Below are 18008 nucleotides of genomic sequence, written 5' to 3'. Positions count from 1 at the left end.
TAGGGTCACATGTGGCCGGGATGTATGCGGTCTGATCTAGTGAGTTGACCTGGTAGGTCCCGAAGCAGATGCCAGTTGGAAAAAATATGCGTTTGTAATTTTTCTGTAACTGGATTGAAAGGAAGAATGCACGTTGCTGCTGCTCAGGTGGTTGTTTCTCCGTTCTTTTTGGGGTATCCAATAGGATGTCTCATTTACAGGCCTGCGCTTTATTCATTGCTGATTTTATCCCCTGGTTAGGTGTCCCCTTTCATGAAAGCGTTGCACTAATGAACGTGGTCCTCTGAACAAATCTCAGCAGCTTGTACAGTTCTGTTTTATTCTTAAAAAGTTGCTATAAGGTAAATTATTTCTGAGATGTGCTGGGTGATAGCGTCATATCTTAAAGTATATTTATCTGTTGGTTTGTGAAAAATGGTACGCAAATCTCGTGTGTGTGTGCTTTTACAACAACGTCCAAGAAGTTTACCTGCGCTGGACTGTACGATGCTTCAAAGGTAAGATTTAAATCTCTTGTATTCATCTACTGGAAAAACTCTTCTAACTTATGACGGGTGTTCCTCTTAATCAAAAACACATTATCAAGGAACGTTAGCCATGTGATTATGTTGCGACTGTATGGATTATTAGAAAAAAAACTGTTGTTCAAGGTACTGCATAGATAAATGGGCAATTTCTGGGGCCATGGGGCATCCCATCGCCGCCTGTTTGGTTTGCCAGAAAAACTACCTATTGAATGAGAGAAAATGGTTTCGCAAAGCTTTCATGGCCAGTAGGGCAAAAAACGATAGGGGTTGGAGGATTTCTTTGTCATGTCTTTGTAATGAACTGAATACAATGTGCAACGTTTCATCTTGAGGAATGCTAGTGTAAAAGGACCTCACCTCCATGGTGGCTAAGGTATCTCCTTGCTGTACCTTGATGCCTTCAATCTTTTCTAGAAAATGCGTGGTGTCCGGAATATATGGTTGCATAGATGGGATGAAAGGCTTTAAGAAGTGATCGACAAATTGAGATATAGGTTCTAATACTGAATCGTTCCCTGAGACGATGGGGAGGCCTGGAGGAGGATTGGTGCCCTTGTGGATCTTTGGCAAAACATAAAACAGGGCCACCTGGGATTTTTCTCGAGCAGGAAGTTGAATTCAGACGGACTAATCCATCCCCGAGCTTGGCCCCCTTCCGAAATCTTGCTCATTTGCAAACTTATTTCTTTGGTAGGGTCACATGTGGCCGGGATGTATGCGGTCTGATCTAGTGAGTTGACCTGGTAGGTCCTGAACCAGATGCCAGTTGGACAAAATATGCATTTGTAATTTTTCTGTAACTGGATTGAAAGGAAGAATGCACGTTGCTGCTGCTCAGGTGGTTGTTTCTCCGTTCTTTTTGGGGTATCCAATAGGAGGTCTCGTTTACAGGCCTGCGCTTCATTCATTGCTGATTTTATCCCCTGGGTAGGTGTCCCCTTCCATGAAAGCGTTGCACTAATGAACGTGGTCCTTTGAACAAATCTCAGCAGCTGGTACAGTTCTGTTTTATTCTTAAAAAGTTGCTATAAGGTAAATTATTTCTGAGATGTGCTGGGTGATAGCGTCAGATCTTAAAGTATATTTATCTGTTGGTTTGTGAAAAATGGTACTCAAATCTCGTGTGTGTGTGCTTTTACAACAACGTCCAAGAAGTTTACCTGCGCTGGACTGTACGATGCTTCAAAGGTAAGATTTAAATCTCTTGTATTCATCTACTGGAAAAACTCTTCTAACTTATGACGGGTGTCCCTCTTAATCAAAAACACATGATCAAGGAACCTTAGCCATGTGATTATGTTGCGACTGTATGGATTATTAGAAAAAAAAACTGTTGTTCAAGATACTGCATAGACAAATGGGCAATTTCTGGGGCCATGGGGCATCCCATTGTCGCCTGTTTGGTTTGCCAGAAAAACTACCTATTGAATGAGAGAAAATTCTTTCGCAAAGCTTTCATGGCCAGTAGGGCAAAAAACGATAGGGGTTGGAGGATTTCTTTGTCATGTCTTTGTAATGTACTCAATACAGTGTGCAACGGTTCATCTTGAGGAATGCTAGTGTAAAAGGACCTCACCTCCATGGTGGCTAAGGTCTCTCCTTGCTGCACCTTGATGCCTTCAATCTTTTCTAGAAAATGCGTGGTGTCCGGAATATATGGTTGCATAGATGGGATGAAAGGCTTTAAGAAGTGATCGACAAATTGAGATATAGGTTCTAATACTGAATCGTTCCCTGAGACGATGGGGAGGCCTGGAGGAGGATTGGTGCCCTTGTGGATCTTTGGCAAAACATAAAACAGGGCCACCTGGGATTTTTCTCGAGCAGGAAGTTGAATTCAGACGGACTAATCCATCCCCGAGCTTGGCCCTCTTCCGAAATCTTGCTCATTTGCAAACTAATTTCTTTGGTAGGGTCACATGTGGCCGGGATGTATGAGGTCTGATCTAGTGAGTTGACCTGGTAGGTCCTGAACCAGATGCCAGTTGGACAAAATATGCGTTTGTAATTTTTCTGTAACTGGATTGAAAGGGAGAATGCATGTTGCTGCTGCTCAGGTGGTTGTTTCTCCGTTCTTTTTGGGGTATCCAATAGGATGTCTCGTTTACAGGCCTGCGCTTCATTCATTGCTGATTTTATCCCCTGGTTAGGTATCCCCTTTCATGAAAGTGTTTCACTAATGAACGTGGTCCTTTGAACAAATCTCAGCAGCTGGTACAGTTCTGTTTTATTCTTAAAAAGTTGCTATAAGGTAAATTATTTCTGAGATGTGCTGGGTGATAGAGTCATATCTTAAAGTATATTTATCTGTTGGTTTGTGAAAAATGTTACTCAAATCTCATGTGTGTGTGCTTTTACAACAACGTCCAAGAAGTTTACCTGCGCTGGACTGTACGATGCTTCAAAGGTAAGATTTAAATCTCTTGTATTCATCTACTGGAAAAACTCTTCTAACTTATGACGGGTGTCCCTCTTAATCAAAAGCACATGATCAAGGAACCTTAGCCATGTGATTATGTTGCGACTGTATGGATTATTAGAAAAAAAACTGTTGTTCAAGGTACTGCATAGATAAATGGGCAATTTCTGGGGCCATGGGTCATCCCATCGCCGCCTGTTTGGTTTGCCAGAAAAACGACCTATTGAATGAGAGAAAATGCTTTCGCAAAGCTTTCATGGCCAGTAGGGCAAAAAACGATAGGGGTTGGAGGATTTCTTTGTCATGTCTTTGTAATGAACTGAATACAATGTGCAACGTTTCATCTTGAGGAATGCTAGTGTAAAAGGACCTCACCTCCATGGTGGCTAAGGTATCTCCTTGCTGCACCTTGATGCCTTCAATCTTTTCTAGAAAATGCGTGGTGTCCGGAATATATGGTTGCATAGATGGGATGAAAGGCTTTAAGAAGTGATCGACAAATTGAGATATAGGTTCTAATACTGAATCGTTCCCTGAGACTATGGGGAGGCCTGGAGGAGGATTGGTGCCCTTGTGGATCTTTGGCAAAACATAAAACAGGGCCACCTGGGATTTTTCTCGAGCAGGAAGTTGAATTCAGACGGACTAATCCATCCCTGAGCTTGGCCCTCTTCCGAAATCTTGCTCATTTGCAAACTAATTTCTTTGGTAGGGTCACATGTGGCCGGGATGTATGAGGTCTGATCTAGTGAGTTGACCTGGTAGGTCCTGAACCAGATGCCAGTTGGACAAAATATGCGTTTGTAATTTTTCTGTAACTGGATTGAAAGGAAGAATGCATGTTGCTGCTGCTCAGGTGGTTGTTTCTCCGTTCTTTTTGGGGTATCCAATAGGAGGTCTCGTTTACAGGCCTGCGCTTTATTCATTGCTGATTTTATCCCCTGGGTAGGTATCCCCTTTCATGAAAGCGTTGCACTAATGAACGTGGTCCTTTGAACAAATCTCAGCAGCTGGTACAGTTCTGTTTTATTCTTAAAAAGTTGCTATAAGGTAAATTATTTCTGAGATGTGCTGGGTGATAGCGTCATATCTTAAAGTATATTTATCTGTTGGTTTGTGAAAAATGGTACTCAAATCTCGTGTGTGTGTGCTTTTACAACAACGTCCAAGAAGTTTACCTGCGCTGGACTGTACGATGCTTCAAAGGTAAGATTTAAATCTCTTGTATTCATCTACTGGAAAAACTCTTCTAACTTATGACGGGTGTCCCTCTTAATCAAAAACACATGATCAAGGAAACTGAGCCATGTGATTATGTTGCAATCGTCTGGAGTATTAGAAAAAAATCTGTTGTTCAAGATACTGCATAGATCAATTGGCAATTTCTGGGGCCATGGGGCATCCCATCGCTGCCCGTTAGGTTTGCCAGAAAAACTACCTATTGAATGAGAGAAAATTCTTTCGCAAAGCTTTCATGGCCAGTAGGGCAAAAAAAGATATGGGTTGGAGGATTTCTTTGTTATGTCTTTGTCATGGATGGAATACAATGTGCAACGTTTCATCTTGAGGAATGCTAGTGTAAAAGGACCTCACCTCCATGGTGGCTAAGGTATCTCCTTGCTGCACCTTGATGCCTTCAGTCTTTTCTAGAAAATGCGTGGTGTCCGGAATATATGGTTGCATAGATGGGATGAAAGGCTTTAAGAAGTGATCGACAAATTGAGATATAGGTTCTAATACTGAATCGTTCCCTGAGACGATGGGGAGGCCTGGAGGAGGATTGGTGCCCTTGTGGATCTTTGGCAAAACATAAAACAGGGCCACCTGGGATTTTTCTCGAGCAGGAAGTTGAATTCAGACGGACTAATCCATCCCCGAGCTTGGCCCTCTTCCGAAATCTTGCTCATTTGCAAACTAATTTCTTTGGTAGGGTCACATGTGGCCGGGATGTATGAGGTCTGATCTAGTGAGTTGACCTGGTAGGTCCTGAACCAGATGCCAGTTGGACAAAATATGCGTTTGTAATTTTTCTGTAACTGGATTGAAAGGAAGAATGCACGTTGCTGCTGCTCAGGTGGTTGTTTCTCCGTTCTTTTTGGGGTATCCAATAGGAGGTCTCGTTTACAGGCCTGCGCTTCATTCATTGCTGATTTTATCCCCTGGTTAGGTGTCCCCTTTCATGAAAGCGTTGCACTAATGAACGTGGTCCTTTGAACAAATCTCAGCAGCTGGTACAGTTCTGTTTTATTCTTAAAAAGTTGCTATAAGGTAAATTATTTCTGAGATGTGCTGGGTGATAGCGTCAGATCTTAAAGTATTTTTATCTGTTGGTTTGTGAAAAATGGTACGCAAATCTCGTGTGTGTGTGCTTTTACAACAACGTCCAAGAAGTTTACCTGCGCTGGACTGTACGATGCTTCAAAGGTAAGATTTAAATCTCTTGTATTCATCTACTGGAAAAACTCTTCTAACTTATGACGGGTGTCCCTCTTAATCAAAAACACATGATCAAGGAACGTTAGCCATGTGATTATGTTGCGACTGTATGGATTATTAGAAAAAAAACTGTTGTTCAAGGTACTGCATAGATAAATGGGCAATTTCTGGGGCCATGGGGCATCCCATCGCCACCTGTTTGGTTTGCCAGAAAAACTACCTATTGAATGAGAGAAAATGCTTTCGCAAAGCTTTCATGGCCAGTAGGGCAAAAAACGATAGGGGTTGGAGGATTTCTTTGTCATGTCTTTGTCATGGATGGAATACAATGTGCAACGTTTCATCTTGAGGAATGCTAGTGTAAAAGGACCTCACCTCCATGGTGGCTAAGGTATCTCCTTGCTGCACCTTGATGCCTTCAGTCTTTTCTAGAAAATGCGTGGTGTCCGGAATATATGGTTGCATAGATGGGATGAAAGGCTTTAAGAAGTGATCGACAAATTGAGATATAGGTTCTAATACTGAATCGTTCCCTGAGACGATGGGGAGGCCTGGAGGAGGATTGGTGCCCTTGTGGATCTTTGGCAAAACATAAAACAGGGCCACCTGGGATTTTTCTCGAGCAGGAAGTTGAATTCAGACGGACTAATCCATCCCCGAGCTTGGCCCTCTTCCGAAATCTTGCTCATTTGCAAACTTATTTCTTTGGTCGGGTCACATGTGGCCGGGATGTATGAGGTCTGATCTAGTGAGTTGACCTGGTAGGTCCTGAACCAGATGCCAGTTGGACAAAATATGCATTTGTAATTTTTCTGTAACTGGATTGAAAGGAAGAATGCACGTTGCTGCTGCTCAGGTGGTTGTTTCTCCGTTCTTTTTGGGGTATCCAATAGGAGGTCTCGTTTACAGGCCTGCGCTTTATTCATTGCTGATTTTATCCCCTGGTTAGGTGTCCCCTTTCATGAAAGCGTTGCACTAATGAACGTGGTCCTCTGAACAAATCTCAGCAGCTTGTACAGTTCTGTTTTATTCTTAAAAAGTTGCTATAAGGTAAATTATTTCTGAGATGTGCTGGGTGATAGCGTCATATCTTAAAGTATTTTTATCTGTTGGTTTGTGAAAAATGGTACTCAAATCTCGTGTGTGTGTGCTTTCACAACAACGTCCAAGAAGTTTACCTGCGCTGGACTGTACGATGCTTGAAAGGTAAGATTTAAATCTCTTGTATTCATCTACTGGAAAAACTCTTCTAACTTATGACGGGTGTCCCTCTTAATCAAAAACACATGATCAAGGAACCTTAGCCATGTGATTATGTTGCGACTGTATGGATTATTAGAAAAAAAACTGTTGTTCAAGGTACTGCATAGATAAATGGGCAATTTCTGGGGCCATGGGGCATCCCATCGCCGCCTGTTTGGTTTGCCAGAAAAACTACCTATTGAATGAGAGAAAATGCTTTCGCAAAGCTTTCATGGCCAGTAGGGCAAAAAACGATAGGGGTCGGAGGATTTCTTTGTCATGTCTTTGTAATGAACTGAATACAATGTGCAACGTTTCATCTTGAGGAATGCTAGTGTAAAAGGACCTCACCTCCATGGTGGCTAAGGTATCTCCTTGCTGCACCTTGATGCCTTCAGTCTTTTCTAGAAAATGCGTGGTGTCCGGAATATATGGTTGCATAGATGGGATGAAAGGCTTTAAGAAGTGATCGACAAATTGAGATATAGGTTCTAATACTGAATCGTTCCCTGAGACGATGGGGAGGCCTGGAGGAGGATTGGTGCCCTTGTGGATCTTTGGCAAAACATAAATCAGGGCCACCTGGGATTTTTCTCGAGCAGGAATTTGAATTCAGACGGACTAATCCATCCCCGAGCTTGGCCCCCTTCCGAAATCTTGCTCATTTGCAAACTTATTTCTTTGGTAGGGTCACATGTGGCCGGGATGTATGCGGTCTGATCTAGTGAGTTGACCTGGTAGGTCCCGAAGCAGATGCCAGTTGGAAAAAATATGCGTTTGTAATTTTTCTGTAACTGGATTGAAAGGAAGAATGCACGTTGCTGCTGCTCAGGTGGTTGTTTCTCCGTTCTTTTTGGGGTATCCAATAGGATGTCTCATTTACAGGCCTGCGCTTTATTCATTGCTGATTTTATCCCCTGGTTAGGTGTCCCCTTTCATGAAAGCGTTGCACTAATGAACGTGGTCCTCTGAACAAATCTCAGCAGCTTGTACAGTTCTGTTTTATTCTTAAAAAGTTGCTATAAGGTAAATTATTTCTGAGATGTGCTGGGTGATAGCGTCATATCTTAAAGTATATTTATCTGTTGGTTTGTGAAAAATGGTACGCAAATCTCGTGTGTGTGTGCTTTTACAACAACGTCCAAGAAGTTTACCTGCGCTGGACTGTACGATGCTTCAAAGGTAAGATTTAAATCTCTTGTATTCATCTACTGGAAAAACTCTTCTAACTTATGACGGGTGTTCCTCTTAATCAAAAACACATTATCAAGGAACGTTAGCCATGTGATTATGTTGCGACTGTATGGATTATTAGAAAAAAAACTGTTGTTCAAGGTACTGCATAGATAAATGGGCAATTTCTGGGGCCATGGGGCATCCCATCGCCGCCTGTTTGGTTTGCCAGAAAAACTACCTATTGAATGAGAGAAAATGGTTTCGCAAAGCTTTCATGGCCAGTAGGGCAAAAAACGATAGGGGTTGGAGGATTTCTTTGTCATGTCTTTGTAATGAACTGAATACAATGTGCAACGTTTCATCTTGAGGAATGCTAGTGTAAAAGGACCTCACCTCCATGGTGGCTAAGGTATCTCCTTGCTGCACCTTGATGCCTTCAGTCTTTTCTAGAAAATGCGTGGTGTCCGGAATATATGGTTGCATAGATGGGATGAAAGGCTTTAAGAAGTGATCGACAAATTGAGATATAGGTTCTAATACTGAATCGTTCCCTGAGACGATGGGGAGGCCTGGAGGAGGATTGGTGCCCTTGTGGATCTTTGGCAAAACATAAAACAGGGCCACCTGGGATTTTTCTCGAGCAGGAAGTTGAATTCAGACGGACTAATCCATCCCCGAGCTTGGCCCTCTTCCGAAATCTTGCTCATTTGCAAACTTATTTCTTTGGTCGGGTCACATGTGGCCGGGATGTATGAGGTCTGATCTAGTGAGTTGACCTGGTAGGTCCTGAACCAGATGCCAGTTGGACAAAATATGCATTTGTAATTTTTCTGTAACTGGATTGAAAGGAAGAATGCACGTTGCTGCTGCTCAGGTGGTTGTTTCTCCGTTCTTTTTGGGGTATCCAATAGGAGGTCTCGTTTACAGGCCTGCGCTTTATTCATTGCTGATTTTATCCCCTGGTTAGGTGTCCCCTTTCATGAAAGCGTTGCACTAATGAACGTGGTCCTCTGAACAAATCTCAGCAGCTTGTACAGTTCTGTTTTATTCTTAAAAAGTTGCTATAAGGTAAATTATTTCTGAGATGTGCTGGGTGATAGCGTCATATCTTAAAGTATTTTTATCTGTTGGTTTGTGAAAAATGGTACTCAAATCTCGTGTGTGTGTGCTTTCACAACAACGTCCAAGAAGTTTACCTGCGCTGGACTGTACGATGCTTGAAAGGTAAGATTTAAATCTCTTGTATTCATCTACTGGAAAAACTCTTCTAACTTATGACGGGTGTCCCTCTTAATCAAAAACACATGATCAAGGAACCTTAGCCATGTGATTATGTTGCGACTGTATGGATTATTAGAAAAAAAACTGTTGTTCAAGGTACTGCATAGATAAATGGGCAATTTCTGGGGCCATGGGGCATCCCATCGCCGCCTGTTTGGTTTGCCAGAAAAACTACCTATTGAATGAGAGAAAATGCTTTCGCAAAGCTTTCATGGCCAGTAGGGCAAAAAACGATAGGGGTCGGAGGATTTCTTTGTCATGTCTTTGTAATGAACTGAATACAATGTGCAACGTTTCATCTTGAGGAATGCTAGTGTAAAAGGACCTCACCTCCATGGTGGCTAAGGTATCTCCTTGCTGCACCTTGATGCCTTCAGTCTTTTCTAGAAAATGCGTGGTGTCCGGAATATATGGTTGCATAGATGGGATGAAAGGCTTTAAGAAGTGATCGACAAATTGAGATATAGGTTCTAATACTGAATCGTTCCCTGAGACGATGGGGAGGCCTGGAGGAGGATTGGTGCCCTTGTGGATCTTTGGCAAAACATAAATCAGGGCCACCTGGGATTTTTCTCGAGCAGGAATTTGAATTCAGACGGACTAATCCATCCCCGAGCTTGGCCCCCTTCCGAAATCTTGCTCATTTGCAAACTTATTTCTTTGGTAGGGTCACATGTGGCCGGGATGTATGCGGTCTGATCTAGTGAGTTGACCTGGTAGGTCCCGAAGCAGATGCCAGTTGGAAAAAATATGCGTTTGTAATTTTTCTGTAACTGGATTGAAAGGAAGAATGCACGTTGCTGCTGCTCAGGTGGTTGTTTCTCCGTTCTTTTTGGGGTATCCAATAGGATGTCTCATTTACAGGCCTGCGCTTTATTCATTGCTGATTTTATCCCCTGGTTAGGTGTCCCCTTTCATGAAAGCGTTGCACTAATGAACGTGGTCCTCTGAACAAATCTCAGCAGCTTGTACAGTTCTGTTTTATTCTTAAAAAGTTGCTATAAGGTAAATTATTTCTGAGATGTGCTGGGTGATAGCGTCATATCTTAAAGTATATTTATCTGTTGGTTTGTGAAAAATGGTACGCAAATCTCGTGTGTGTGTGCTTTTACAACAACGTCCAAGAAGTTTACCTGCGCTGGACTGTACGATGCTTCAAAGGTAAGATTTAAATCTCTTGTATTCATCTACTGGAAAAACTCTTCTAACTTATGACGGGTGTTCCTCTTAATCAAAAACACATTATCAAGGAACGTTAGCCATGTGATTATGTTGCGACTGTATGGATTATTAGAAAAAAAACTGTTGTTCAAGGTACTGCATAGATAAATGGGCAATTTCTGGGGCCATGGGGCATCCCATCGCCGCCTGTTTGGTTTGCCAGAAAAACTACCTATTGAATGAGAGAAAATGGTTTCGCAAAGCTTTCATGGCCAGTAGGGCAAAAAACGATAGGGGTTGGAGGATTTCTTTGTCATGTCTTTGTAATGAACTGAATACAATGTGCAACGTTTCATCTTGAGGAATGCTAGTGTAAAAGGACCTCACCTCCATGGTGGCTAAGGTATCTCCTTGCTGTACCTTGATGCCTTCAATCTTTTCTAGAAAATGCGTGGTGTCCGGAATATATGGTTGCATAGATGGGATGAAAGGCTTTAAGAAGTGATCGACAAATTGAGATATAGGTTCTAATACTGAATCGTTCCCTGAGACGATGGGGAGGCCTGGAGGAGGATTGGTGCCCTTGTGGATCTTTGGCAAAACATAAAACAGGGCCACCTGGGATTTTTCTCGAGCAGGAAGTTGAATTCAGACGGACTAATCCATCCCCGAGCTTGGCCCCCTTCCGAAATCTTGCTCATTTGCAAACTTATTTCTTTGGTAGGGTCACATGTGGCCGGGATGTATGCGGTCTGATCTAGTGAGTTGACCTGGTAGGTCCTGAACCAGATGCCAGTTGGACAAAATATGCATTTGTAATTTTTCTGTAACTGGATTGAAAGGAAGAATGCACGTTGCTGCTGCTCAGGTGGTTGTTTCTCCGTTCTTTTTGGGGTATCCAATAGGATGTCTCGTTTACAGGCCTGTGCTTTATTCATTGCTGATTTTATCCCCTGGTTAGGTGTCCCCTTTCATGAAAGCGTTGCACTAATGAACGTGGTCCTCTGAACAAATCTCAGCAGCTTGTACAGTTCTGTTTTATTCTTAAAAAGTTGCTATAAGGTAAATTATTTCTGAGATGTGCTGGGTGATAGCGTCATATCTTAAAGTATATTTATGTGTTGGTTTGTGAAAAATGGTACTCAAATCTCGTGTGTGTGTGTGCTTTTACAACAACGTCCAAGAAGTTTACCTGCGCTGGACTGTACGATGCTTCAAAGGTAAGATTTAAATCTCTTGTATTCATCTACTGGAAAAACTCTTCTAACTTATGACGGGTGTCCCTCTTAATCAAAAGCACATGATCAAGGAACCTTAGCCATGTGATTATGTTGCGACTGTATGGATTATTAGAAAAAAAACTGTTGTTCAAGGTACTGCATAGATAAATGGGCAATTTCTGGGGCCATGGGGCATCCCATCGCCGCCTGTTTGGTTTGCCAGAAAAACTACCTATTGAATGAGAGAAAATGCTTTCGCAAAGCTTTCATGGCCAGTAGGGCAAAAAACGATAGGGGTCGGAGGATTTCTTTGTCATGTCTTTGTCATGGATGGAATACAATGTGCAACGTTTCATCTTGAGGAATGCTAGTGTAAAAGGACCTCACCTCCATGGTGGCTAAGGTATCTCCTTGCTGCACCTTGATGCCTTCAGTCTTTTCTAGAAAATGCGTGGTGTCCGGAATATATGGTTGCATAGATGGGATGAAAGGCTTTAAGAAGTGATCGACAAATTGAGATATAGGTTCTAATACTGAATCGTTCCCTGAGACGATGGGGAGGCCTGGAGGAGGATTGGTGCCCTTGTGGATCTTTGGCAAAACATAAAACAGGGCCACCTGGGATTTTTCTCGAGCAGGAAGTTGAATTCAGACGGACTAATCCATCCCCGAGCTTGGCCCTCTTCCGAAATCTTGCTCATTTGCAAACTTATTTCTTTGGTCGGGTCACATGTGGCCGGGATGTATGAGGTCTGATCTAGTGAGTTGACCTGGTAGGTCCTGAACCAGATGCCAGTTGGACAAAATATGCGTTTGTAATTTTTCTGTAACTGGATTGAAAGGGAGAATGCACGTTGCTGCTGCTCAGGTGGTTGTTTCTCCGTTCTTTTTGGGGTATCCAATAGGAGGTCTCGTTTACAGGCCTGCGCTTCATTCATTGCTGATTTTATCCCCTGGTTAGGTGTCCCCTTTCATGAAAGCGTTGCACTAATGAACGTGGTCCTTTGAACAAATCTCAGCAGCTGGTACAGTTCTGTTTTATTCTTAAAAAGTTGCTATAAGGTAAATTATTTCTGAGATGTGCTGGGTGATAGCGTCAGATCTTAAAGTATATTTATCTGTTGGTTTGTGAAAAATGGTACTCAAATCTCGTGTGTGTGTGTGCTTTTACAACAACGTCCAAGAAGTTTACCTGCGCTGGACTGTACGATGCTTCAAAGGTAAGATTTAAATCTCTTGTATTCATCTACTGGAAAAACTCTTCTAACTTATGACGGGTGTCCCTCTTAATCAAAAACACATGATCAAGGAACCTTAGCCATGTGATTATGTTGCGACTGTATGGATTATTAGAAAAAAAACTGTTGTTCAAGGTACTGCATAGATAAATGGGCAATTTCTGGGGCCATGGGGCATCCCATCGCCGCCTGTTTGGTTTGCCAGAAAAACTACCTATTGAATGAGAGAAAATGCTTTCGCAAAGCTTTCATGGCCAGTAGGGCAAAAAACGATAGGGGTTGGAGGATTTCTTTGTCATGTCTTTGTAATGAACTGAATACAATGTGCAACGTTTCATCTTGAGGAATGCTAGTGTAAAAGGACCTCACCTCCATGGTGGCTAAGGTATCTCCTTGCTGCACCTTGATGCCTTCAATCTTTTCTAGAAAATGCGTGGTGTCCGGAATATATGGTTGCATAGATGGGATGAAAGGCTTTAAGAAGTGATCGAGAAATTGAGATATAGGTTCTAATACTGAATCGTTCCCTGAGACGATGGGGAGGCCTGGAGGAGGATTGGTGCCCTTGTGGATCTTTGGCAAAACATAAAACAGGGCCACCTGGGATTTTTCTCGAGCAGGAAGTTGAATTCAGACGGACTAATCCATCCCCGAGCTTGGCCCTCTTCCGAAAACTTGCTCATTTGCAAACTAATTTCTTTGGTAGGGTCACATGTGGCCGGGATGTATGAGGTCTGATCTAGTGAGTTGACCTGGTAGGTCCTGAACCAGATGCCAGTTGGACAAAATATGCATTTGTAATTTTTCTGTAACTGGATTGAAAGGAAGAATGCACGTTGCTGCTGCTCAGGTGGTTGTTTCTCCGTTCTTTTTGGGGTATCCAATAGGAGGTCTCGTTTACAGGCCTGCGCTTTATTCATTGCTGATTTTATCCCCTGGTTAGGTGTCCCCTTTCATGAAAGCGTTGCACTAATGAACGTGGTCCTCTGAACAAATCTCAGCAGCTTGTACAGTTCTGTTTTATTCTTAAAAAGTTGCTATAAGGTAAATTATTTCTGAGATGTGCTGGGTGATAGCGTCATATCTTAAAGTATTTTTATCTGTTGGTTTGTGAAAAATGGTACTCAAATCTCGTGTGTGTGTGCTTTCACAACAACGTCCAAGAAGTTTACCTGCGCTGGACTGTACGATGCTTGAAAGGTAAGATTTAAATCTCTTGTATTCATCTACTGGAAAAACTCTTCTAACTTATGACGGGTGTCCCTCTTAATCAAAAACACATGATCAAGGAACCTTAGCCATGTGATTATGTTGCGACTGTATGGATTATTAGAAAAAAAACTGTTGTTCAAGGTACTGCATAGATAAATGGGCAATTTCTGGGGCCATGGGGCATCCCATCGCCGCCTGTTTGGTTTGCCAGAAAAACTACCTATTGAATGAGAGAAAATGCTTTCGCAAAGCTTTCATGGCCAGTAGGGCAAAAAACGATAGGGGTCGGAGGATTTCTTTGTCATGTCTTTGTAATGAACTGAATACAATGTGCAACGTTTCATCTTGAGGAATGCTAGTGTAAAAGGACCTCACCTCCATGGTGGCTAAGGTATCTCCTTGCTGCACCTTGATGCCTTCAGTCTTTTCTAGAAAATGCGTGGTGTCCGGAATATATGGTTGCATAGATGGGATGAAAGGCTTTAAGAAGTGATCGACAAATTGAGATATAGGTTCTAATACTGAATCGTTCCCTGAGACGATGGGGAGGCCTGGAGGAGGATTGGTGCCCTTGTGGATCTTTGGCAAAACATAAATCAGGGCCACCTGGGATTTTTCTCGAGCAGGAATTTGAATTCAGACGGACTAATCCATCCCCGAGCTTGGCCCCCTTCCGAAATCTTGCTCATTTGCAAACTTATTTCTTTGGTAGGGTCACATGTGGCCGGGATGTATGCGGTCTGATCTAGTGAGTTGACCTGGTAGGTCCCGAAGCAGATGCCAGTTGGAAAAAATATGCGTTTGTAATTTTTCTGTAACTGGATTGAAAGGAAGAATGCACGTTGCTGCTGCTCAGGTGGTTGTTTCTCCGTTCTTTTTGGGGTATCCAATAGGATGTCTCATTTACAGGCCTGCGCTTTATTCATTGCTGATTTTATCCCCTGGTTAGGTGTCCCCTTTCATGAAAGCGTTGCACTAATGAACGTGGTCCTCTGAACAAATCTCAGCAGCTTGTACAGTTCTGTTTTATTCTTAAAAAGTTGCTATAAGGTAAATTATTTCTGAGATGTGCTGGGTGATAGCGTCATATCTTAAAGTATATTTATCTGTTGGTTTGTGAAAAATGGTACGCAAATCTCGTGTGTGTGTGCTTTTACAACAACGTCCAAGAAGTTTACCTGCGCTGGACTGTACGATGCTTCAAAGGTAAGATTTAAATCTCTTGTATTCATCTACTGGAAAAACTCTTCTAACTTATGACGGGTGTTCCTCTTAATCAAAAACACATTATCAAGGAACGTTAGCCATGTGATTATGTTGCGACTGTATGGATTATTAGAAAAAAAACTGTTGTTCAAGGTACTGCATAGATAAATGGGCAATTTCTGGGGCCATGGGGCATCCCATCGCCGCCTGTTTGGTTTGCCAGAAAAACTACCTATTGAATGAGAGAAAATGGTTTCGCAAAGCTTTCATGGCCAGTAGGGCAAAAAACGATAGGGGTTGGAGGATTTCTTTGTCATGTCTTTGTAATGTACTGAATACAATGTGCAACGTTTCATCTTGAGGAATGCTAGTGTAAAAGGACCTCACCTCCATGGTGGCTAAGGTATCTCCTTGCTGTACCTTGATGCCTTCAATCTTTTCTAGAAAATGCGTGGTGTCCGGAATATATGGTTGCATAGATGGGATGAAAGGCTTTAAGAAGTGATCGACAAATTGAGATATAGGTTCTAATACTGAATCGTTCCCTGAGACGATGGGGAGGCCTGGAGGAGGATTGGTGCCCTTGTGGATCTTTGGCAAAACATAAAACAGGGCCACCTGGGATTTTTCTCGAGCAGGAAGTTGAATTCAGACGGACTAATCCATCCCCGAGCTTGGCCCCCTTCCGAAATCTTGCTCATTTGCAAACTTATTTCTTTGGTAGGGTCACATGTGGCCGGGATGTATGCGGTCTGATCTAGTGAGTTGACCTGGTAGGTCCTGAACCAGATGCCAGTTGGACAAAATATGCATTTGTAATTTTTCTGTAACTGGATTGAAAGGAAGAATGCACGTTGCTGCTGCTCAGGTGGTTGTTTCTCCGTTCTTTTTGGGGTATCCAATAGGATGTCTCGTTTACAGGCCTGTGCTTTATTCATTGCTGATTTTATCCCCTGGTTAGGTGTCCCCTTTCATGAAAGCGTTGCACTAATGAACGTGGTCCTCTGAACAAATCTCAGCAGCTTGTACAGTTCTGTTTTATTCTTAAAAAGTTGCTATAAGGTAAATTATTTCTGAGATGTGCTGGGTGATAGCGTCATATCTTAAAGTATATTTATGTGTTGGTTTGTGAAAAATGGTACTCAAATCTCGTGTGTGTGTGTGCTTTTACAACAACGTCCAAGAAGTTTACCTGCGCTGGACTGTACGATGCTTCAAAGGTAAGATTTAAATCTCTTGTATTCATCTACTGGAAAAACTCTTCTAACTTATGACGGGTGTCCCTCTTAATCAAAAGCACATGATCAAGGAACCTTAGCCATGTGATTATGTTGCGACTGTATGGATTATTAGAAAAAAAACTGTTGTTCAAGGTACTGCATAGATAAATGGGCAATTTCTGGGGCCATGGGGCATCCCATCGCCGCCTGTTTGGTTTGCCAGAAAAACTACCTATTGAATGAGAGAAAATGCTTTCGCAAAGCTTTCATGGCCAGTAGGGCAAAAAACGATAGGGGTCGGAGGATTTCTTTGTCATGTCTTTGTAATGAACTGAATACAATGTGCAACGTTTCATCTTGAGGAATGCTAGTGTAAAAGGACCTCACCTCCATGGTGGCTAAGGTATCTCCTTGCTGCACCTTGATGCCTTCAGTCTTTTCTAGAAAATGCGTGGTGTCCGGAATATATGGTTGCATAGATGGGATGAAAGGCTTTAAGAAGTGATCGACAAATTGAGATATAGGTTCTAATACTGAATCGTTCCCTGAGACGATGGGGAGGCCTGGAGGAGGATTGGTGCCCTTGTGGATCTTTGGCAAAACATAAATCAGGGCCACCTGGGATTTTTCTCGAGCAGGAATTTGAATTCAGACGGACTAATCCATCCCCGAGCTTGGCCCCCTTCCGAAATCTTGCTCATTTGCAAACTTATTTCTTTGGTAGGGTCACATGTGGCCGGGATGTATGCGGTCTGATCTAGTGAGTTGACCTGGTAGGTCCCGAAGCAGATGCCAGTTGGAAAAAATATGCGTTTGTAATTTTTCTGTAACTGGATTGAAAGGAAGAATGCACGTTGCTGCTGCTCAGGTGGTTGTTTCTCCGTTCTTTTTGGGGTATCCAATAGGATGTCTCATTTACAGGCCTGCGCTTTATTCATTGCTGATTTTATCCCCTGGTTAGGTGTCCCCTTTCATGAAAGCGTTGCACTAATGAACGTGGTCCTCTGAACAAATCTCAGCAGCTTGTACAGTTCTGTTTTATTCTTAAAAAGTTGCTATAAGGTAAATTATTTCTGAGATGTGCTGGGTGATAGCGTCATATCTTAAAGTATATTTATCTGTTGGTTTGTGAAAAATGGTACGCAAATCTCGTGTGTGTGTGCTTTTACAACAACGTCCAAGAAGTTTACCTGCGCTGGACTGTACGATGCTTCAAAGGTAAGATTTAAATCTCTTGTATTCATCTACTGGAAAAACTCTTCTAACTTATGACGGGTGTTCCTCTTAATCAAAAACACATTATCAAGGAACGTTAGCCATGTGATTATGTTGCGACTGTATGGATTATTAGAAAAAAAACTGTTGTTCAAGGTACTGCATAGATAAATGGGCAATTTCTGGGGCCATGGGGCATCCCATCGCCGCCTGTTTGGTTTGCCAGAAAAACTACCTATTGAATGAGAGAAAATGGTTTCGCAAAGCTTTCATGGCCAGTAGGGCAAAAAACGATAGGGGTTGGAGGATTTCTTTGTCATGTCTTTGTAATGAACTGAATACAATGTGCAACGTTTCATCTTGAGGAATGCTAGTGTAAAAGGACCTCACCTCCATGGTGGCTAAGGTATCTCCTTGCTGTACCTTGATGCCTTCAATCTTTTCTAGAAAATGCG

This window comes from Heloderma suspectum, chromosome 13, assembly GCF_057233095.1.
Source record: "Heloderma suspectum isolate Gila_16-S chromosome 13, 16-S_ref, whole genome shotgun sequence".
In the NCBI taxonomy this organism is placed as follows: domain Eukaryota; kingdom Metazoa; phylum Chordata; class Lepidosauria; order Squamata; family Helodermatidae; genus Heloderma; species Heloderma suspectum.
The sequence above is the reverse complement of the archived record's forward strand: the minus strand, read 5'-3'. Positions refer to the sequence as shown.